The 9,906-nt window shown below is 36.9% G+C and overlaps 1 non-coding gene across 1 annotated transcript; it reads left to right on the top strand.

The window, feature by feature from the left end:
• The first annotated feature begins 5,117 nt into the window (after nucleotides 1–5,117).
• LOC121216892 (small nucleolar RNA R71) lies at nucleotides 5,118–5,224 on the top strand. The gene has a single exon (XR_005913101.1). It is a non-coding gene; the product is annotated as a small nucleolar RNA R71 (small nucleolar RNA).
• The last annotated feature ends 4,682 nt before the right edge of the window (nucleotides 5,225–9,906 follow it).

Raw genomic sequence — 9,906 nt, 5'->3', positions numbered from 1 at the left:
GTGTGTGATACACGGTCAGGCCCATGGGCGTGTTGCTTGGCCGAGTGTGTGCTGCACTTAAAATTTTAGGTCAATTTTCATGGTAATAAACACACGGGTAGAGACACGACCGTGTGTCTCAACCGTGTGGAGGACACGACCTAGCACACGGACGTGTGCCTCAAAATGAATGATGACGTCATAAATAGAATGTCCGGGTTTTTGAACACGGGCGATGAGATGGGCATGTCTAGGTCGTTTGAGGGACACGGACGTGTGCTTGGCTATGTGAAAAACCCTGTAGGTTCAAAATGGAAAATAAATTCAAATAATTCAACACGGGTGAAACACACAGACATGTCCCTAAGCACACGGGCGTGTGCTTTGCCTCCCCATGGGCGTGTGAGGCATAACCCTAGTAATTTTACTAAAATTCTCTATAGTTCTCGGTTTAGTCCCGGATCACTTTTAATGTATGTTTTGGGCTTTGTAGGTCCATAATCGAGACACTATGATGTCGTTTGATCAGTTTTAAATTAGAACAAAATTTTATAACCCGTATCTTTCAAAAATATTCGAGTATGTTTGGTAACGCCTCGTACCTTGTCCCGGTCTCGGGTACGGGTAAGGGGTGTTACACTTCTTCATCAATCAAAATCAGATTTTTAGGAGTAGTCTTTGATGATCTAGTTCTTTTGTGTGACATGGTATCTTTTCTCGAAAATTCGGCAAAGTTTCTGCTTATTGGGGAAGAAGAGAAATCGGCAAGTGGGTAGAACTTGCTACAATAGAAATCTTGCAACAACAAGAATGGTGTGGTGGCAACGACGGTGTGTGATAGCAACGGTGGTACTTCGGTAATCTCTTTGCAGCAACAATAGGAAATTTTGGCAAAAAGGGAAGAGAACTAGTGTTTCTTTCAAGATTTGAGGTTATGGCACAAAAGGGATATTTAAGGATTTTTAGGGTGTAAGCAAATTACTTTGAGGGATATGAAAATTAGTGGAATGGAGAGGGGTTTATATAAGGAAAAATTTGGGCAACATGTAGCAAAAAATTAGCTACATTAGGGTTACTTGGGCTGCAAGTAATGGGAATGGCGGCACTAGGTATGGATTTTTCCCTCCTTTATGCTATCTTGGGCCTCAAATTTAGGCTGTATTTTCAAGCTTACTCAAGAGAAAAAAACTGATTAGTACTTGGGCCAAATTTGACCCCCCTTAAGAACTTAAAAATCTAAACAACAAGTTAAACTTAAAAAATTTAAATCTCAATTAGAAAATTTCTTCTCAATAAATTACATTAAATTAATTCCTAGGAAAGGTTGGAGGGGTCACAGCGGTCCCGCTTAAGTTCCAATCTCCTTAGACAGAATTAATTAAATGTACTAAATTAAGAAAAAAAATTCTAACTATTTATTTATTTACAAAACAAGTTCAGGAAAAATCAAGGTCTGTTACTTTGAACTAGGATTTGACTCACTCAACTTCACCATCCCAATAATGTTTGAGACATTGACCATTAACTTTAAACGTACCTTTGTGATTGTCATATAATTCAACAACTCCATAAGGGTACAATCGGTAGATGGTATAGGGTCCTTTCCATTGGGATTTAAGCTTCCTAGGAAATAACTTCAACCTTGAATTAAACAAAACCTTCTGACCTTCTATAAACTTACAGGGTTGTATATGACTATCATGCCATCTTTTTGATCTTTCTTTACACATTTTGGTATTCTCATAAGAAAACAATCTCAACTCTTCCAACACATCTAGTTGTAACATCCTTCTCTCACCGGCTTGCTTAATATCAAAGTTCAATTGCTTCAAGGCCCAGTGAGCTCTATTATCCAACTCTAATGGCAAATGACATGCCTTTCCAAAAACTAACCGATAAGGAGTCATTCCTAACAATGTTTTAAATATTATTTGATAGGCCCATAATGCATCATTGAGCCTTCGAGACCAATCTTTTTTGCTAGGGCATACTAACTTTTCAATGATACATTTGATTTCACGGTTCACTCTCTCAACTTGCCCGTTAGACTGGAGGTGATAGGTAGTAGCAATCTTTTGCTTTACATCATATTTGTCAAACAGCCACTTAAGCCATTTGTCCACAAAGTGAGAACCTTTATCCCTAATAATAGCTCTTGGTGTCCCAAATCGTGTAAACACATGCTTATGTAGGAATCGCATGACTACCTTAGCATCATTTGTAGGGTATGCTTCAGTTTCAACCCACTTGGATACATAATCCATAGTAACTAAGATGTATTTGTTCCCATATGAAGAAGGAAATGGGCCTAAGAAGTCAATGCCCCATACGTCGAATAATTCAATCTCCAAAATGTTTGTCAAGGGCATCTCATTCCTCATTGATATATTTTCTGTCCTTTGACATTTATCGCAGTTCTTCACATAAGCATAAGCATCTTTAAATAGTGTAGGCCAAAAGAAACCTACTTGCAAAATCTTTACTTTAGTACGTGAACTACCAAAGTGTACCCCACTTGGAGATGAATGGCAATGATACAAGATCTCAACAATCTCACTTTCAGCTACATACTTTTGGATTATATTATCTGCACATTGTTTAAACAAAAACAGATCCTCCCAAAAATAAGATTGACTATCATGAAGGATTTTTTTCCTTTGTTGGTATGTCATTTCTTGAGGAATTGTTCCACATGCAAGATAATTGGCAAAATCAGCGAACCAAGGTGTTTCATGAATTTGATTTACCTCAAATAAGTGTTCATCTAGGAAGAGTTCTGTAATCAATACAGATTCTCCAACTGTTAATAGTTCTCGTTGGAATTAACTCGTTACACTCATTTTTGACAATCGTGATTCCACCTTTCTTCGGTACATACTGTACCGGACTTACCCACGAACTATGTAAAATAGGATAGATGATTCCTACATCTAACTATTTGATCACTTCCTTTCTCACAACCTCTTTCATAATCGGATTGAGCCTCATTTGCCCATCAATTCAAGCTCTTTCAGATTCTTCTAAAATAATTTTATTCATGCAAAAAGAAGGGCTTATACCTCGAATATTAGCTATGGTCCAACCAATTGCTTTCTTAAATTTCTTTAGAATAGCAATTAGTTGCCCCTCTTGATCTTTTGTCAATTCTGCTGAAATAATCACAGGCAAAGTAGAACAGTCACCTAAATAAATGTATTTCAAATGGGAAGGAAGTAACTTTAGTTTGAGTTTATGTGGTTCTTTGATTGACAACTTGGGTTGCACAAATTCTCTAACTTCCAACTCTAATGGTTCAAACAGTGTAGATTGAATAAAATTTCTCAGATTGGCTTCCATCAAAGCCAAGTTTTCTTCACCTTATTCATCCTCCAAAGGGTCAAGATCTAAGGCTTTCTCCAATGGATCTTCTTCAAGATTGCTTGCCATAGAAACCAAGGTTTCTATCTTTTTCATAACTAAACACTCTTTTGGCAGATCAGGAAAGTTCATCGCTTTAAGAATGTTAAAAGTTACCTGATCGTCTTGAACTCGCATGGTGAGTTCACCTTTCTCCACATCAATTAACGTTCTTCCCGTGGCTAAGAAAAGTCTCCCAAGGATGATTGACACTTCCTTATCTGCTTCAAAATCTAATACAATGAAATCAGCAGGAAAAATAAATTTATTGACTCTTACCAAAACATACTTGATCTTTCCCTTGGGATATGCTGAACCCCAATTGATCGATCCGCTAGCTGAAGTGTCACAGTTGTAGGTCTTACTTCACCTATCCCTAACATCTTGAAATAGACTTAGGCATCAAGTTGATACTTGATCCTAAATCACACAAAGCTTTACCACAGTAAGATTCACCAATGTTACAGGGTATAGTAAAGCTTCCTGGGTCTTTCAATTTCGGTGGCAATTTGTTCTGCAAGAATGCACTGCACTCCTTTGTCAAGGCAACAGTCTCATACTCACTCAGTCGTTTCTTCTTGGATAGTATATCCTTCATAAACTTCACATAATTTGGCATTTGTTCTAAAGCCTCCACCAACGGAATATTGATGTGTAACTGCTCCAGAACATCCAAAAACTTCTTGAATTGCACCTCCTATTTCTGCTTGTGTTGCTGCAATCTTTGCAGATTGGAGGTGGTGGAACTTTCGATTGAACCAGACAAATTTTTTGAGTAGGTAAATCTACATCCAAAGAAGATTTTAAAGTATCTGAATTCACTAAGTTAGGATTTACTTTGTTAGTCTTTGGAGATTCTAATTCCTTTTGTGTAGGAATTTCAACAGCTGGTTGATTCTTCTCAACGAGCTTATCTTCGACATCAATCAATTGGGGTTCCAGAATTTAACCACTTGGCAATGCCACTGCCTTGATATGTTCTTTACCCAAATTTCTTGGATTCTCAGTATCGCTCGGTAAGGTTCATTACGGTCTATTACGAAGCTCTGTACCTAACTGACCTATTTGGTTTTCCAAATTTTTTAGTGTTGCTGCTTGGATTTGGATCAAAGCGTCATTTTTACCATGTACACTTTCAACAAGTTCTTCAAATTGTTTGATGCCTCAGCTTGAGGTGGTTTTGGAGCTTGCTGATTAAACCCTTGAGATTGGTTGACTCTCGCTGCAATGAGTTGTGGTTCAGTCCATTTCCTTGGCTGCTCCAAGAAAAGTTAGGATGATTACGCCATGAAGGATTATAGAAGTTGGACTGGGGTCGTTGCCTACTCCTATTTTGATATTCGTTCCCCACATAGTACACTGACTCGGGATTTGATGAACAATTCTCAAAAGAATGACCTTCCCCACAGTACACACAGGAAACTACTTTGTACGGACTTGGTGGCTGAGCTATAAAATTATTAGCACTATTAGCGGTAAACTATTTTAACATAGAGGAAATAGACAATACTTGAGCTAATAACGAAGTGAGCGTCTCAACTTCATGAACTCTAGTTACACGTCTTCCTGAAGCTGTTCGATTTGTTGGCCATTGATAGTTATTACTTGCGATCCTCTCGATGATCTCATAAGCCTCATTATAAGACTTAGACAAAATTGCACCATTCTCAAAAGCATCTACCATCAATCTTGTATGTGCTTTGAGACCATTATAGAATGTCTCCAATTAGATATAATGAGGAATCCCATGATGAGGACACTTACACAGTAACTCCTTGAATCGCTACCAAGCCTCATACAAAGACTCGTCATCCAATTGTTGAAAGGTTGTGATCTCGTTCCTCAACTTAGTGTTTTTGCTAGGCAGGAAATACTTAACCAAAAATCTCTCTGCTAATTCTTTCCATGTAGATATGGAACTTGATGGCAATGAATTGAGCCATGCTCATGCTCGATCTCGTAACGAGTACAAAAATAACTTCAACCTCAGTGCGTCTTCAGTCACACCGGCTATCTTGAATGAATCACTCACCTCCATAAACAATCGAAAGTGGAGATGTAAATCTTCTGTGGGCATACCACTAAATTGGCCCACCGTTTGGAGCATTTGAAACATCACTAGTTTCAATTCAAATTGGATTGCCTCAATATCTGGCATTCTAATTCCTAGGTTTAACTCACTGAAAAGTGGCAAGCATATTGTCTGATGCATCTATCCCTATCATCAGTAATGAGGATAGGATTTCATACATTATTAGCTTCATTACCTTAGTCTTGATTCTAATTTCCAAGGTCCATCTCGACTTTTCTTTGAGTTGTTCGTTCGCGTCTTCTTTGTCTGAAAGTTCGCTCAATTTTAGGGTCTACAGGAAGTGAATCGATAATTTGATCTATGCTCATAAGCACCTGCAAGAAAATCACAAAATTAAAAAGAATAACTTAGTAATGTTAGAAATAAATTAAATTGAAAATAAATAATTTCATGAAATAAATGACTATGTCAATAGTTGACAATCCCCGGCAACGACACCAAGAACTTGTAACACGTAGGTTTGTGCAAGTGTACACAGTCATTATCGAGTAATAAGTAAGTATCGAGTTATTGTCTCCATATGGATTGTATTTGTTCTAAGTCATTTAATTTGTAAAATTATATTAACAATTTGGTAAATAAAAACATAATTTAGTTGAGAAGTGATGATTAAAATATATTAAACTAAATGCAATGATCCTTAATGCAAATTAACCTAAGTATGGAAACTATATGAATGAAATAGATTTTAGCAAAATTAAACACAATTTGCAACAATTATAACATAAATAAACTAGGACAAATACTTAAATTAAACTCAATTTGTTATTAACATGCTTAATAATATTCGAAAAAACATTCCATGGCAACTTGATCTCTCATGAGTTTTAAAACCATGATAGGTCCTTTCGGTTCGTGCGAGGTAACATGGACGTGTTAGGTTTGAAACAGTTTAATCACACAAATCTAAAAACTATGCAGATAACAGAGCTTGGTTAGGGTTGTTATGCAACCTGCAATTTAATCAGGCGAGGATCTAAATTGAGCATGCACATTTCAATTATGCGTCCACTAGCCGCCGTCTGGTTAGGATCGCTCATCTAATTTAGGTGCATTTCAATCATGTATGAACAAAATACAGACTTGATTTTAATTGAAAACATGATCGATTGAGGCACAAACATTATACGCTTGAATCTAATAAATATTATTTAATCAAAACAATTAACCTAGCTTAAAAAAAATTAAGCTAACGCTGTTGTAAACAAGAAAAAAGAACACATAGCAAACATCTTTAAATTAATTTAAAGAAAAGAAAGATTAAACCCAATTCAGAGTGGCTGTCACCCAAGACTCTGACTGACGAGCTCCTTCGTTCCTTTGCTTCACTCCTTTGCTGATGGATCTCCAAGGTGGCCGACCAAGGGTTCTTTAAAAGGCTTAAGTGTTAAAATATTTATGAAAAGATGATGATAGGCATAGGGAGAAAAGAAGAATGCTAAGGGAATGAATAAGGAATAAGGGATGAGTGATGAGGGATGATTAGAAATATGAGAATGAGGTCTTATTTATAAGTGAGGAGAGGGAGATAGTTTACTAGAAATAAGAGGTTTCATCTTTTAAAGCATCCTCCATGGGTGGCCGGCCATAAATTGAGGAATTTGAGCTGATTTTTGCTTGATTTTTGGTCAATTTGAGTGCCACAACAACTCAGGACTGAGACTCGGTCAAGTACAAATCTTTTGGTAAATCTCTAATTTCTTCAACTCTTCAAGGACCTTGTGCAATTAAACCAAATAGTGGTTTATGGACAGCCATGTGTAGCCAAATTTTGGGTTGACTTGGTCCCCAACTTGGATGGTTTTGTAATCCAGCAAAGCTATCAGACCTGTCTAGAATAAATCAACAAGTTAGAGGAACAAAGAATAAGATTTATCCAATTTAATTAATTAATTTAAAACCCAAATTATTAACGAAATATTTTATAATGAATTATTAAATATAATTTTATATTTTATTATTTAATTTAATCATGCATGACCTTATTCAAATTAATATAAAATAATCCATTTATTGCATGAAAACTATATAATAAAGCATAAAATCACATTTTAATAATTTCTATGTCCTAATTTCATATTTTCACATATTTCATTAATTTCTTAAACAATTACTTAGTTTTAACAACAATTCTAAGTAAAAAGGACCATGTCTGGGACATGGCATTGGCATCGATATGTGATCCCATGTAAAACCATATTCGAGATATGGCATTGGCATCCTACCATGTGTATGAGAGTTCCTTAGTATCCTTTAGTAATTTCAAGTGGTTAAATGGGTCATCCAAAGACTATGTCAAAGAGATGACAAGGTATGATAATGTTGAAAGGGTACAAGTACGTAAACAAAGCTGATAAATATTGAGATTATGAATCGATGAGACCGCGGTAGGATGTGAATGAATGAATTATGATCATAAGTCTTATTATACATTATGCAGATGACATGAATTAAAATGTAACTATGATACTTGATGACATTATGATAAATATTATCATGTTATGTGTATAATAATGTATGGCTAATGTTTTTAATTGTTTACATGCGAACTTACTAAGATTTATGCTTACTCCCTTTCCTTTTCTATTTCCTTATAGTGTCGCCAAGCTAGCTTGGGGATAGAAGGATGTCAGAGTTCAATTCACACTATCAAACTAATCTTTTGGGTATAGTGAATTTAAGTATTTTCAGTATGGCATGTATAGGGACTTGGTCTTTTTGTTATATGTCATATTGGTTTAGCCAAACATGCTGGCTTATGGTGATATTGAATCATTTGGTATAAGGCCATGAGATGTGGCTCATATTGATTATTGGGTTGTACACCTATTCATATATGCATGTATGTGCCTATATAATTATAATGTGGTTGGTTGTTCTGAGAATGGGATGAGTTGTGTTGTGGCTATGATTGTTTCTTGATGGAATTGTGAGTGAATGACATGATGACTACTAAGGCATGAGTATGTTAAATGAAAGTAATCTACATCTCTTACTGCACACAAATTTATAAAAATTAGCTTGACCAAGTATGAAGTCTTATGCATGTTTTAGTAATGATGAAATGATCATGATCATGTCTTGTTTATGTAAGTTTAAGTTTTCAATTATGCCATGTTAATTTCCTTTGGAGTCATGTATGTGTTTGTGTAAAGAAGGTTCGTAATTGGCTTGAAAAATAGCCTGAAAGTTGCCCACAATGATAGACACATGGGAGTGTGTCTAGGCCATGTGTGACACACAGTCTACCTCGTGGGTGTGTGATCCGACCCTGTGTCCCCTGCACCCTAATCAGGTAAAACAGAATGCTCTGTAGTAAACACATAGGCAGAGACACGGCCGTGTAAAGGACACGGCCGCAGGACTTGGGTGTGTGCCCAAGCCGTGTGAAGTCTGCACTTAATTTTTGGAATTTAATTCGTCACACGGCCTAAGCACATGGGCGTGTGTCTTGGCCGTGTGACACTAATTGTATCGATGATGTCATAAATTAAGAGTTACAAAGGTTGAGGACACGGGCGTGTCCCAAGCCACATGAGCTTGTGTGACCACATGGCCTACCCACACGGGCGTGTGACCTTGTTTCATAAAGATTTTTCTATGTTTTCCAAAAGTTTTCTAAAGTTCTCGGTTTAATCCCGAACTACCCCCAATGTATTTTTTAGGCTCCGTAGACCTATATAAGGGACAATTTGCATATGTTTGAATGAATTTTATTTGAACAAAATTTTATGGCCCGATTTTGTATGTTTTCTTGTATTTAAGTCTGATAATGCCTCGTATCCTGTCCCGGCATCAAACACGGGTAAGTGGTGTTACATTTAGTGGTATCAGAGGTACGATTTAGTCAATTCTGGGACTAACGTAGCATGCGCACGAGTCTAGATATGCATGCCATAAATGAATTATGATAGGGTGGTGACTCTTGACTTTTTATATTGTGTTTTTGTATAGTAATGGAACCCAATCGAGCTGAAGTTAATGACGTAGAAAGTAACGCGCCAGCTCCCGCTCAAGGGGCAGTGCCAGTTGAGAGTAGACCTGTGACTGTGAGTCAGGGAGGAGGAGAAGAGGCTAGGGAATCCTTTCTCCATATGATAAATGCTTGGTATACGAAGTTCATTCAAATAAACCCGAACGTTCAACCCCCTCCACTCGTACCTATCCCTCAACCTTTTCCTGTAGCACCCCAAGGTATGGATTTTATGATATTGAATAGACCTCCAGTGGATAAAATTCGTAAGCAATGAGTCGAAGAGTTTCGAGCTAGTATAAATGACGATCCTGAAAGGGTAGAGTTCTAGCTTAAAAATACCATCAGAGTATTTGATAAGTTATCATGCACACCCGAGGAATGCATGAAGTGTGTTGTGTCACTCCTGAGAGACTCGGCTTATCAATGGTGGAACACCCTTGTTTCGGTTGTACCAAGGGAGAGG

The sequence above is a fragment of the Gossypium hirsutum genome, chromosome A02, assembly GCF_007990345.1.
Source record: "Gossypium hirsutum isolate 1008001.06 chromosome A02, Gossypium_hirsutum_v2.1, whole genome shotgun sequence".
Classification (NCBI taxonomy): domain Eukaryota; kingdom Viridiplantae; phylum Streptophyta; class Magnoliopsida; order Malvales; family Malvaceae; genus Gossypium; species Gossypium hirsutum.
Note: the sequence above shows the minus strand (reverse complement) of the source record. Positions and strands in the feature narration are given on the sequence as shown.